Raw genomic sequence first — 14,297 nt, 5'->3', positions numbered from 1 at the left:
AAAAAGCAGCGTACTGTATGCTTAGAGCTACAAAAGAACTTTGTTTTTGTTGATTCTTGTTCTTTAATGTCACAATTCTAACGAGCCGATGCAGCGTCATTGAATCATTATTAACATAATTACACGAATTAGAATTATTTCTTTTTATGTATTAATGTAAAGCACTTTGTGTTGCACTCCAGCTGCATGAAAAGTGCTATATAAATAAATAAGGTTTAAGTTTAATTTTATTATTAATAATCTCCTGTTCTAAATCAATTTATGTTTGTATTTACGATAATATTGATTATGTCTCTGCAACTCTTAATGATATTGAGCAACTATACATATTTTTATACCATTTTTTACTATTTAAAAAAAAATATTTATTGAAACAGGTATCTCTTGAAAATAAGAATTGATGTCTCTATGAGAAAAATCTATATGTATAAAAGATGATAAATAAATGAATAACTCTTGAATCAATGGCGCTGGGCCAGTACATGATCATTTGCAGGACGCGACTCCAGCTCCGACTGGAGCAGGGTGGGGCGTGAGAGGGACCGCTGATGCACCGGTGTCTCGCTGAGAAATTAGTAAAAAGCCATACGTGCTTTCACACTAGAGTCGCCAAAAGTCTCCAATAAGACCTGTAAAAGTCGCTACATTTGTTGCTGGTAAAAGAAAGTTGCGAGAGAGGTCTGAAAGGTCGTTAAATATAGCCAGTTGACTCCACCCCCTAAAACCAGGTACTAACTGAGCTGTGAAAGCATGTTGAAAGAGGGGCTGTTGTACTGTACCTGTGGGCCCACTGCGTCTGTAATCCCTCCAAAACAGCCTCCAGACCCCGGAAAGGAAGCCTATTTATTGTTGTTTATTTTTGATTAATCTTATCTTAAATGTAATGATTAATGTTACGCTTCAGTGGCATATTTTCCCAAAACACATACCTCTCCCAAACTGTACACCCCCATGTCTCAGATAAAGTCCAGGTCTGGGATATATTTTCAGACTTTGGGCCAACTCACTTCAATGCCAAAGGAAGCATTTTACAGTAATTACTTATCTTAATCCTAATCGCAATCAATCATGATTTGTAAAATTTGTGGAGTTAAGCACTTACTTGCATAAATACTGAACATTTTTAGATCGCAGAGATTGCAGAGTAATAACAGAGGTGCCTTTTTTTTTTAAATTTTTTTATTTTGTACCTGTGTCTATGTGGGTGACACAGAGCATGTTGTTGCTATTCATTTTAATGCTTTTTAAATGATCACCGTCCTAACAGTTGGTAATGCAGCTACACACAAAATGCTATTCAAAAAATATATATAGTTTTAATGAAAGTCTTCAGAGAAGGTAGTCCTTTGTTTGAATCTCTTAATGTCCCATCGGAGAACCCTCCTACTGTTTTATTCTCTTAAAAAATAGTAAATCAACATTTTTTTCATCTGATTACAGAGTCAGAGGCGCACACAACCCCAAACATTTAAAGTGAGAAAATCTGGATGATTATGAGGCATGCTCTTCAAAGTTGGCTTTGATTTTTATTGCTCCACCACTGACACGGTTTTTTAATGTTTTTAGCCACTACTGAAATGCCTTTCATGTGGAAAAAGTGCCATTGTTCCTTTGTTTAAAGGGGTGGACTCCACAGATTTAAATAACTCCATGCCATTTTATAAACTGCCTTGTCTAGGTTTTCACTTCCCATGTGGGTAAACATCTGACAACATTTCTCTACTAATATTTTATCTCAGTCTTGATGTAGAGTGGAAAATGTGTGGCACAAGCATCTATGCTTGTGTAGACTGTATGGGGGGGGCTGCAAAAGGTTGTCTTAGGAGAGCTTTTGAAGCCTCTTTTTCATCTCACTGCACAGTGCCCCGTTGATAAAGTAATGTTAATGCCCAACCCTGGTTAAAATGGAGAAATGGTACACTTGGAACAACTCTGTTCATTTTCCACAAGACACCTATTTTGGCCTCAGGCTAGCGATGCTTGCTAGCCTGAGGCTAAACCATCGGTGCAAAGTGCAATTCCTCGACTGACCACTGGGGTCTGGGTCCAGAAGCGAGTCAATCGGAATTGACAACTGTAAAGGGTGAAAATTTCCATGTATCACATCAGGTAAAGTTTTATTAAACTACAAATGTATAGATCAGGGGCTCAGTCTTAATAAATCACTTGCATAGCTGTGACTATCTGTAGTGACTTTAGATACTTAGGCCAACACAGTGTTGAGCACATCAATAAGCCAGCTGGCCCACCTTGTGTCAATTAAAGTCAACCGTGGCTACAAGCTTCTTCAGCCGATCAACACCTGATGGTGCAGAGCTGCCAGCAAACGTTTGCAGCATAATGTCCTGTTTGAAATGTCTTTTCGTTGAGGAAATCAGAAATGACTGCTGCATTTAGCCGATTGCTTTGCTAAGCTAATGAGGAAAGGATGATGGCTACCCATTGGCCAAGCCAACTGCGACTCAAAGTGTCCACATAGTCGAAAGGTCTATGTTTTTTCACCGGACATGGTAGAAAAAATAAATCACATTTCAGTCTATTGGCTCTGTCAGTTAGCATGTGGCTAACTCAGCTAAATCTAACATAATAAGCTACAATTAAAATGGAAACATTTTTGTTTACTTGCACAAAGCTTAAGTTGACGTCTTCATAACTTCGGATACTTTTGTTGGCTGTTGCCAATTTTCTAATTATAAGATGTAAATCTGAGTTCAGCATTGTCAATTAAGGTTTTAACATAGATGAAATCATTAGCTCTCTCCTTATTTGTATCTGATAGATTTTGTGAATACATACTCTAGGCCTAAATGGGTGAATAATAGCTAAATTGGAGTGCAGGCTAAGATAAGTGTATTAATAAGGACATTACTTAGCAGTCTTACCAAACTGTACCTGTATCGAGGTTAATAAGCCTCCAGGAAAGAAGAGGTTGATGGGACATTCTTTTAAGAAAGTAGTTGAGATCAAGGTACCCCTTCAACTGCACGTTGAAGCCCTCACCACAGTACAATATGGTTTGTGAGCTTGTGTCATTTCCTGATTCATCAGAGACGAAATAACTCAGAAGGAGGTAACCACCTACCTATGCCGCAAACCAACAACAACAAAAAAAAAAACAGACGCATTGCAGCACGTGTTTTCTTTTTTCCCGCAAGAAAACTTGTACATAAGAAGTTTGCTGGACCTTTTAGTTAAAAAAAGTTTTTTGTTTTTTTCTAAATGTGCTTTTGATGTGCACTACTATCCCAAAATTGTAATGCACACCAAATGGGAAGTTCAACTACCATCTGGAAGTGATTATGGCAAATTATGGACAGACAGCTCTGGGAAGATCTTGGAAAACAAACAGAAAAAAATTTTGGTTTTGCATCCTTGGAAAAATATTGTGGTTTCAGTTCATTGATAAGTTTCCATACTTTAAACTGGGAATACCTCTTCAAAGTTGCAGCTTGGCTGTTGCTTGTCAGTGCAAATCATGTATAGCATGAAGATAAGTACATAATATGTGCTTATTTTGCATTTATTTTATGAAAATGGGACCTGCTGTTTGCACACACGAGAGCACAGTGCAAACATGTGCACACAGAGATACAATCAAAGATGGTGACAGTAAGCCAAGGGACAGTGGTGAGTCAGCACATCTGTGACAGCACATCTGCAGCCCAACACTTAACCTAAATTGGCTAACCTACTCATAACCAACCGCTTTTATTCAAACTGAAAGCTTGGCGTACGTACAATTTTTTCTCTCTATTTTTTAAGTTGCCGTCTGTGGCCTGTTAATTAATGTATCCAACAAAACATATTTGGCATAAAATGTCTAAATGCCCATGATAACTCCACGTAGATGAAGGTGTTTGTGTCGTGAGTGACTTGAGCAGCGGGTGGGCGGTGTGAGATAAAGCAGGATAGACTGTTGATAACTGCTGTCTGATGTAGCAGACCGCACAGGGCTGTGAAACCACTGCTGAGGTCTGAATAATGAGGAACTATAACTGTCAAATTCAGACCCAAACACACAAACACACACACATCCTCTGCATCAACGCTAGAAACATTGCAAGCACGCAAATTGAGATTGAACTGGTTGCTTTTGTCTGTAAAGTTGATTATCGACAGATGGACACAATTTACTGACTTTTATGTCTATTTTATTATCCTTAAGCTTTTATTTCTCTCCACTTTGTGATTTTTATCCTTGGAGAAATGTTGAATAAATGACAATAAAAAATAGATGGGGAGTGATTGCTTTGCAAAAACAAACAGTTGAAATGTCTTCCCTTCACGGCATCTTAAATTTAACTGAACAAAAATAATTTTAATGCAATACTGACTACTTCAAATACCTGCTAAACTCACTACATTACATATATCATTAAATGTTTCTCTCCATGCATTTTCTTTTACAGGGAAAATGCAAAAATTGTTGCTGAACCCTTGTTGAGCTTGTCCTCATTTGCACTGCTTGGTTAACTGGGGTCTCCTTTCTGTGTTCACTCCTGCCAAGCACATAATCACAAGTGAAAGGTTGCATCCTAGAGGAGTGTGTAGTTGTTTTTACAGTTTTAAATCTGTATGTTTTAAATAGAAGTGCCTGTTGAACAGTTTCGTTGCTGTCTTCAGTGGTAATTACTTGGCTATGGTGGCTTGGTGGTTAGCACTGTTGTCTTGATGTTGGGTTTTGTTTTTCAAATCTTGGCTGGGGTTTGCATAATCTCCTTATGCGCACCCCGGTTTTCTCAGAGTACAATGTTTTCCTCCTACAGTCTCCAAAGCATGTATGGCTGATTGGTTATTCGAGATTGCCCATAGGATTGAATGTGTGTGGTTGTTTGTCTAAATGTGGCCCTGCAATGGACCATGGACCTTCTTTGATACAAAGAATTAGGCCCCGTCTACACGGAGCAAAAACGGAAGCGTTTTCATGTGTTTTGGCCGTTCGTTTACACGAAAACGGAGCTCAAAGTCACCAAAAACGATCATTTCTGAAAACTCCAAAGTGGAGATTTTCAAAAACTCAGTTTTCACGTTTGCGTCTAAACAGAGGAAAACAGAGATTTAGGCTTCAGAACGTCACATTATGCAACAGAAACGTCACCAGCGTCATGTGTGCGACCTGTGTTTACAATTAGTTTGGCCACCGTCAATATTTTCTTGTATTTTACCTGTTTTATATTCTAAAGTCACACTTAAAAGTAACTCCACTTCTCTGTCACTCCAAACGAAAGACTCTCGTTCCGTCTTGGAAGTAAAGCCTGAATTATCGTCCCGCGTTAAATCGACGCAGACCCTACGGCGTAGGGTACGCAGCGATGCGCGCCGTACGGTGTGCGTCGCCGCGTACCCTACATCGTAGGCTCTGCGTTGTTGTAACGCGGAACCATAAATCAGCCTTAACTGGAAGTTACACGTGTCATTTGTTGATGTTTTTTCCAGGATTCTGATTGGCTGGCATGACGTTAACAGCGTATTTATGCGGATCCGTGTAAACAAAGAGATTTTGAAAACGATCTTGTGTAAACGATGGAATTTTTCAAAACGTAGAGGGGGAAATATCCGTTTTTGTAAATACCCGGCTACGTGTAAACAGGGCCTTAGCCTCGTTCCTCTGGATTTGATTGTGATTTCCATGGGGCAGTACCAATAAACTCCATTGGATAGGTACACAACCAATCAGATATGTGAGACATGTGATGTAAGCCGAGTAAATCAGACAAAAAGACAAGTTAAATGGTATCCAGTGAAGTAGGAACAATTGAGAGTGCCAGGCAGAAGTTTTGCAGTAATTGTCTTCGTCCTGGTTGTTTTGAGTAGTGGCTCTCGTACAGTCCTGCATGAATCATGGTATAAACCCTGTCCGCAGCTCGTTGCAATTGTTTCAGCTCATTCTATTCTGGTGGAAATGTGAATGTAGGGATACCAGACCAGTTTCATAAGAGAGTTTTTGCTAAGTTAACAAGTAGCTAGACTGTGGACAGTTGACATTAATCAGCAATTTAAACAGTTTTGACATTTCTATTCATCCCCAAGATGGCTTTACAGAACTAGAGATAATAAGTATTTATTGTGTAGAATTAATTATATATAAAACTTTCTAGAGTTATGAAGGATAAGTCAGCTGAACAAATGTTATGTTTTTCAGAACTTTCAAATTTGATTTGGCCTCAAAAGTCAGAAACCGGGTCCAGTAAGTTACCTTGAAATGTTGAGTTTTCTTACCCTTTTCTTTTTTACCACGTCATCCATCTCCTCTAGAGCTTTTTTAACTCGCATCACAAACAGACACCTGATCAATGCTCCCCACTCACACTTCCTGCACGCATGCCAGCACACTTTAACACATGACTCGCATGCCTATTACCAAAAGTGGATACGTGATGGACGTGTGGTGAAAGAAAAGGCACGAGAGCAAAGAAGGAGGAGAGGAGAGAAGGAGGACGGCGAGGTCAGCGGGTTCCTCCATGCTCAACTTACTGGTCATACCACAGAATCACTTCTAACTTCTCCTCCTCCACCACCTCCTCCCTCTCTCTTCCCAACAGACACGCAGCCTTTACCGCACGCTAACGGGCCACTTATGAAATGCAGGTTTGCCACATCGGCCCTCGGTTGGTTAGATTAAAAGAGGCATTAGTCAGTGTCTTTTCAGCGCTCATCCCAGTTGCCGCTGAGCAGATCTACATGTCTGCATGCTTGTGGCCTGCTTGTTGATACACGGTCCATTTAATCTTCATGGTTCAGCTTGGTCGCAACATGCAGGCTGAAGAATTGGAGGTCTTGGCAGAAGTTCAAAAGCAATATGCACTGACCTATGTTATGAGCAGCAATGCAGCAGCACGTTACCCGAATCAAATGTTAAGCTAGGAATTGCTGGTTTTGTTTTTCTGAAGTGAAAAAAAAAAAAAAGAAGAAGAAGCAGCACAGCTTTCTGATCCAGATGTTTTGCACAGAGACTTGCAAGCAGCCTGCGCACAATGTGGGGAAACATCAGAGAACATAATCCAAAGCTTGAAGGAAAATAGTGCCGCTTTATACGAATAAAATAAACCAACCGCACAATTAGAGTCAAGCTTTTTGGGCTTGCTTTCAGTTAAATAAACACAGAGGAGTAACAGAGCAGTGCAGTGGCCATAATGACACACAATTAGTTTCCTCAAAGTTTACATGTTGGTGCAGTAAAAGTTTCCCATCATTTTGAGCGTTCACATTTTCCACTACACAACAAAACTGAAGCCCGACTCGAAGACATCACCGATGAGCTGCAGTGACAACAAAAGCCTGTAACATACACAGTACGAAGGTCATGCCGACTATTGACGTAGCCGATCTTGCATCTGCATGTACGTAGCTGGCCAAGTCTGTGTAGAGATGGAATGCCATTCTTTCAAAAGCACTTCCTGAATTTGTTGTGATGATGTTAGATGGTAGAAAACGCTGCAACATGACAGATATGTTGCTGTAGAACTTGATGTCTCAACACTAACAACAGAACTAAAGCCTGTTAGCTAGATAGATATCAACATCCTAATAATCTGTGAGATTTTGGTTTCTCTCATAAATATCACACTGCTCGTTGTGAAGTACGCAGTTGTAACCAGATGTGTACATACTGATAAATAAATGATTTGACTTTTAAGTTGAGAAAACCTTTCCTGTTTCAGGTTAGTTGAAATAAATTGAAATAATGAATAAACTTTTATTTTATTTGTAAAATGTCTGAAGAAGGAGAAACATTTTCTTTTAGCAAGTTCTTCTTTTTCTCCAATGTCAGATGTTTACATACACTTGGTTAGTGTTTGGTATAATTGCCTTAAGACTGTTTAACATTTTGGGAGGCTCTCCACCGGCTTCCTACAATTTGGGGCAATTTCGGCCCCTTCTGCCTGACAAAGGGAGAGCCGAGTAAAATGTATTGGTGTTCTTGCTTGCACAAGCCTTTTCAGTGCCATCGAAAAATGTATGTAAAACTGAGGTCAGAGCTTAAGCCAATTTACAGCTCATTTGAAAATAAACTTGGGGTCATTGTCCATTTGGAAGACCCATCCACACCCAAGCCTCTACTGTTTGGCCCATGTGTTGAAATGTTGCTTCAGTATATCCAATGGATCTTCTTAGCTTGTGATTATTTTGGGAAGTGCCCTGTGCTTGCGTGGGTTTCCTCCAGGTACTCCGGCTTCCTCCCACAGTCCAAAAACATGTATGTTAGGTTGATTGATGAATTCTAAATTGCCCGTAGGTGTGAGTGTGAGTGTGTCTGGTTGTCTGTTTATTGTTTATTGGATCCCATTAGTTGTCACCATGGTGACGACGATTAGCTGTCTGTGTATTTGGCCCTGCATTGGACAGACGGACGGATGGATGGATGGGTGGATAGGAAGTGCTTCAGCCCCCCTAGAGCAAAGCAGCCCCACAGCATGATTCTACCACCCTCATACTTCACGGTTGAGATAGTCTTTACACTGGCTGTCTGGTAGTCAGAGGATAGACTTTAAAGTTCTGGTCTAAAGCTCTGAATGGTCCAGGACCAAAATACATCTGTGACCTCCTGACCCAGTATGAACCTTCCAGACCCTTCAGGTCATCGGGATCCAGAAGCTTCGTTCAGCTTCTATGCTCCACGTGTCTGGAACAAACTCCCAGAAAGCCTCAGATCAGCTGAAACACACAGTTCATGTAGATCCAGGTTGAAGACTCACCTGTTCTCAGCTGCTTTTGAATAAAGCTCCAAATCTCCACTGATACTTTTAAGCTTGAGTTTCAAAACTTAATATACCTTTTAACTACTGTCTTTATCTGTTGCAGTTTCTTTTTGTTTACATTTTAAAGGGGACCTATTATGGCATCTAATGTCTATTTTAAACAGGCCTTGAATGTCTTAAAAACAAGCTTTTGATTGTTTTTGCTAAATAAATTAGAAATTCAGCCTCTAAACCATGTCTTTATCATCCCAGTTACTTACCTCATTCTCTATGCGGGATTCTGAGTGGGCGGGGCTATGATAATGAGGCTCTGTGCTGATTGGCTGCCTGAATGACGCGATACACCGCTACGAAAAAATGGCGGAAGCTCGGGCCGGCGGAGTTACCGTGTCCTAACTGCATGCGATGCGAGCGAGCGTCAGCGACAAAATCAATTCCATTGCTTTATTTTCTCTTGGACAGTCCTAACTGGACGCGCTGCGCCGTTTTGAGCTGAACATTTGTCGGACGCCCTGCTTCTATTTTCTTCCTGTCGCTCACGTTGAAAGCTGGTTGAAGGCTGTAGGAAACGGTCACGGATGTGGAACGGCTGATCCAGTTAGTTGAAATGAGAAGTTATCTATATGATACCTCCTCATTTCACTACAAAAACCTCAATAAAGGCTCACTGGCTGGAGATGGACAGAGAGCGTCCGATGTCACGCAGTGCGAGTCGGATGCTCGCATGCAGTTAGGACACGGTGTTTAGTTGTGGGTGTGGTTTGCATTTTGGTCATGTAACGAAAATGCGCAGAATCTGAACGGCTCGTAGATCATCACATCACACTGGATGGCTCATCCAGACACTGCAGAATTTGGTTCAGGCCAAAACTCCTGCGCCCAACGTGGGGCTCAAACCCACGACCCTGAGATTAAGAGTCTCATGCTCTACCGACTGAGCTAGCCGGGCTGTGGGTACCTGGAAATACATCTGATAGTTTTGGAGCCCCGAATAGCTCAGTCGGTTGAGAGGCAGTAGACACCATGTACAGAGGCAATTGCCCCTGTCAAGTTTCCTGTCAAGCCACTTTCATGTTGCTTTCCTTCTCTGAGTTGGCAGCTGAGGGGAGACCACTTTATATATGTTAAAGCAAGAAAAAACATGTCCCCTTTAAATAATGCTTTTTATTTTCTGCTATGTGATGATATTTTAATTTCTCTGTAAAGCACTTTGAATTACCTTGTTGTTGATTTGTGCTATACAAAAAAGCTTGCCTTGCCTAGTAAAGGTCCATAATTATTTTCCTAATGATGTCATAGAATGATACCTTTGTATTTGAGGGTTTGGCTTAAACTCCATCCACAGGTGTACCTCCAATTAAACAATGTTAAGTTGCTCTATCAGAAGCCTCAAATGATCATCTGTGCCCTCTAAGCTGTTGGAGGCCACAGTCCACTTAGTGCATTTATTCTCAAATAATTGTCATTGTTCTTACATTTTACAAATAAAAAATGGGGATCCTAACTGACTTGAAACAGAAAGTTTCCTCAACCTTACTGTCACATTTGGGGGAAGAAAAAGAATATATAATATTTTCTGAATTGTAAACGTTTTTTTGCGGCAGCTGTAACATTCTTGCTGTAGGCCTACGAGTGTCTTTCCAACTAAATTCTGATTCTGATTGTAAAAGAGCAATATAAGGTTGTAGGTTAAAATATCCCAAAATACCCTAGAAACAGCAAGAAAGTGACAATTAATAAGTGCCACATGTCAAATGTCACAAAAATGATGACTGTATTTGGCTTCTGAGATATCTACAGAGTTAGGGTGCTAAATGACTAGCTTCGGTCTGTCCAGTCTCGTAATACCAGTTTCTAACATCTGTGGCAGTAGAGAGCAACATAGCGGCCTCAGGCCTCAGGAGGAGGAAGTGATTACGGCTAGCCCTTGGCTGATCGACTATCAATCAATCATATTAGTAGTATTATTACTGTCATTTAGCAGACGCTTTTATCTAAACTCTCCAGCTCCTGCATAATTTCCCATCCTGGTGAAATCTATAGAAATAAACTGTTATTTAGGATGAGGGGTTAACTGCTTTGGATCCCAAAGTCACGGACTGCATCTGAAATGTGCGATGGACGCCATAAAGGTCAGCGCACAACAATAGATGAGTCACTGCTAATGATCATCAACTCTGTCGACACCTTCCAAGCTATTTTATGGTCCTCCTTTTCCCAGCAGGGCTTTAAAGCGACTTACATCTGAGAAAACAACACAAGCAAGATGTCACATGGGAGAGTTATTCATTTCAATTCACAATCCCCTGGGGCGAAAGCAGCTAATATGAGTTACAACTGAGCTTGTATATGGCTAGCCTAAACAGGATACCAGCCAAAACTCTTGCGCCCAACGTGGGGCTCGAACCCACGACCCTGAGATTAAGAGTCTCATGCTCTACCGACTGAGCTAGCCGGGCTGTGGGTACCTGGAAATACACATGAAATTTTGGGGCTCCGGATAGCTCAGTTGGTTGAGTAGGCAATAGATACCACGTACAGAGGCATTTGCCCCTTGTGAATGTGGTGCAGCCTTGCATCCCCGACTCTGGCTCTTCACTGTGTCTTCCCCCCTTTTTACCCAAGTGTTAAGCCACTTTCAAAATAAAGGCGTCTAGAACCACGAAAAAAAGGAAAAATTACATTTAATAAATTCTCCTGGGGTGGTGCAAATAAATATTACTTTAGTTATGAAGAGCTTAGCATTTTCAGTGAATTCAGCAAGGTCTGAGTTGTGGATTAGGAGCTAACTGAGCCTGCCGTGTTCACCACCTAGCCACCTAGCTTGACCTCATCCGTTAGGAAAGCTACAACTTTAACTCTGGAAGTATGAGCCACATCACAGAGGGCTTTTCCAGCTCTGTATGTGTTGTTTATGTTTCTCTTCAAATACAATGAATCTATGTTTTTATGCTTATTCAAGTCATTAATACATTTGATCATTTCATTGTGGCATAAATGAATGTTTTGCTTTCGGTTTCTAACGGAATAGGGTATTTTGAATGACTGGCAAATTAACTTACTTCTTCTTTCCGTAATCAATTTTTTTCTAAGAATAGGAAGCTCTGTAGTAACCTCACAGCGTTTAACCCTTTATCGATAAGCAGAATAACACTGTGAAACGAGTTTGACACTTCAACCTGCGCACGCTCTTCCTCTAAATATCAAAGGACTTTCTGCATGAAAAACAGATATTGAATACCTTCAGTACCAGCGGGGACAGATCAGGCCTGCCTAAAAGCTGAGCTTTTGACGGACGGGTTTAGAAAAAAGAATATATCAACTGTCAAAGACAAAAGAATATTAATAAGTATTTGACATGTGGAGGAGAACATTGCCAAACTCCCACAACATGTTGCAACAGCAAACACAGGCAATACAATGCATGTGATGTATGCTGGTTTTACAAGAGCTGCAAATTGGCACGTGGCCACTGGAGCAAAGTTTACATAAGGGATTTAGATACTTATCGTCCTTTTTCAGAAGTGTTTGTAATATCTCCTCCTCCCCCAGTGTATATCATGTAACCCCAAGTGCAACCAGCTCTGAAGTTACAAAACCATGTGGTAAAGACATGATCATACCAACAGCAAAGCTGTATTATTATTATTGTTATTAGTATTATTCCTTTTTTACGAGTTTGAGGTCTCAGAATTTAAGTCCTCCATTGATATTTGGTAATGAAGTGCATCTGTCTCTGTTAAACCTTCAGAAAACCACTTCCCATATGAAAAAAAGTTTTATTTCCACCATCATTTCCTCACAGAGATGTAGCCAGAGTTTTTCCTCTATCCTTACTGCCTGAAACATACTTTGGATAACAAGGCCTGACTAGCGCTACCCCGCCACACCAAAACGACATCCATCCCCTTTGACTACCTCTTTTTTTCCATCGAAAAAAAAGAAAAAGCCCAAGAAAACAAGGATCCTCTACCGCTGTCTTGTGGCCAGTAATTTTCCTTCAGGGCACCCGCGGGAGCCATACATTTTAACATATGGCAAGGCGAGTCTGGATTTAATGAGATTGGGATTTTGTGAGAAGAGAAGGAGTAAAATTTTAACAGTCTGTGGCAAGACAGAGTGGGAGAGGGAGAAAGATGTTTTGATCCCTCCATTTCTCAGCTGTGACATGAAAAACAGCCCTGGGCTCAAAGTTACAGATCTTTTTTTTTTCTTCTTTCTTTACAACACATTGAGATGTAAAAATGTTATAAATAGAATATTCAGTACTTTGACACTTTGAGTTTCCTGGAGATTCTCAGTCTGCCCCGGACACACATTTCCAAGGAGTGTCCTACCCGCAACACCAGCTCTGCACACACACTCGCAGGAGGGGTGGCCCGTTTCAGTTCGGCATTGTGTTATTAGTGAGGCTAGATTCTTTTCACAGCTTCTGGTTGCAAATACCAAACAATGTCTATTAATCTTCACAGTGTGATGCAATCTTTACACAGTGATTCGGGCAGAGATAAAAGGAGAATTGAGTGAAAGGGCTGCCTTAAGATGAATCACAAACCCAGAATAGCACTGAATCAATCCATGTCATGGTTGCAAATAGATAAATATAGTTCAGAATACAAGTTTGGCCACTTTAATTTAAATAGTAAGTTTTGCCCTTTTAAACTTGACCTCATAGGCTGGGCCTGCCGTTCAGACTTTGAACGCAGCGCCCCCTGCTGGAGGTGAAACCGGAGGGGATGGGGTATGTGGTGTATTTCGTAAATCACAAATACATCTTTTTATGGCTTTTAAGAAGAATTAGTTTAATTGTAAACAGACTTTCTTCTTTCTTCTTTAAAATTGGAAATTATTTTCAACAAAATCAACACTGGAAGATGTTTCTGTGCACAAAGTGTTCTCTCGTCCACAAACAGTGACGGAAACAAAATCAATCCTGATTTTTTTCAAGTTTGACCTAAGAAGTTGCACATACATGCAACAACAGGGATTATTCCTCTTCATAAGAGTTTATAAGAATATTGCATTCTATCATCATGCGACTACATGAGCAAGTGCAACTGAAGACGACCACATAAATGTAAGTGTAGACTTTTACCTGTAAATACTATTTGCTCTGGCCTTATCACAGTTGTCTAAGAGGAATAATAGTCCTCTCTCACACGATTCACCAGCCTATAACACAAGCAGCCTGGGATCATGCAGACCCACTCTGACTGTAAATAGTTACATTAAATGCTTTTGCAAACTATGCAAGTTGTATGTATAAAATCAAGGCTTTGTGATACAGTTTGTTTGAGAGACTTGTCTCACAGAAAAAAACACTCACAACCTTTCAACACCGCTGAGGGAAAGGACGTGCATCCACCACATCCAGGTGAGATGCACTGCAAACCTGAAGTTCACATGTCCATCAAACCCAAAGTTCAAATGTATTATCCACTATTAGCGATGCATTTTGTAGCAGAGGCTGCGTGCATTTCAAGTGTTTTGTGAAGTCAGGTCATTACTATAATGCAATAGATGCTTTTACATCTCACATGATAGAGCCCACTGGTGAGATATATGTATGTGTGCCTTACTAACAAGTGACAAATTCTC

General features: G+C 40.5%; 2 non-coding genes across 2 annotated transcripts; both read right to left on the bottom strand.

Annotated features, from left to right (window-relative positions):
- Positions 1-9,575: 9,575 nt before the first annotated feature.
- Positions 9,576-9,648, bottom strand: trnak-cuu (transfer RNA lysine (anticodon CUU)). Its single transcript has one exon. It is a non-coding gene; the product is annotated as a tRNA-Lys (tRNA).
- A 1,437-nt stretch (positions 9,649-11,085) lies between these two features.
- trnak-cuu (transfer RNA lysine (anticodon CUU)) lies at positions 11,086-11,158 on the bottom strand. Its single transcript has one exon. It is a non-coding gene; the product is annotated as a tRNA-Lys (tRNA).
- Between the last annotated feature and the right edge of the window lie 3,139 nt (positions 11,159-14,297).

Source organism: Cololabis saira, chromosome 23 (assembly GCF_033807715.1).
Source record: "Cololabis saira isolate AMF1-May2022 chromosome 23, fColSai1.1, whole genome shotgun sequence".
Lineage (NCBI taxonomy): Eukaryota > Metazoa > Chordata > Actinopteri > Beloniformes > Belonidae > Cololabis > Cololabis saira.
The sequence above is the reverse complement of the archived record's forward strand: the minus strand, read 5'-3'. Positions and strand labels throughout refer to the sequence as shown.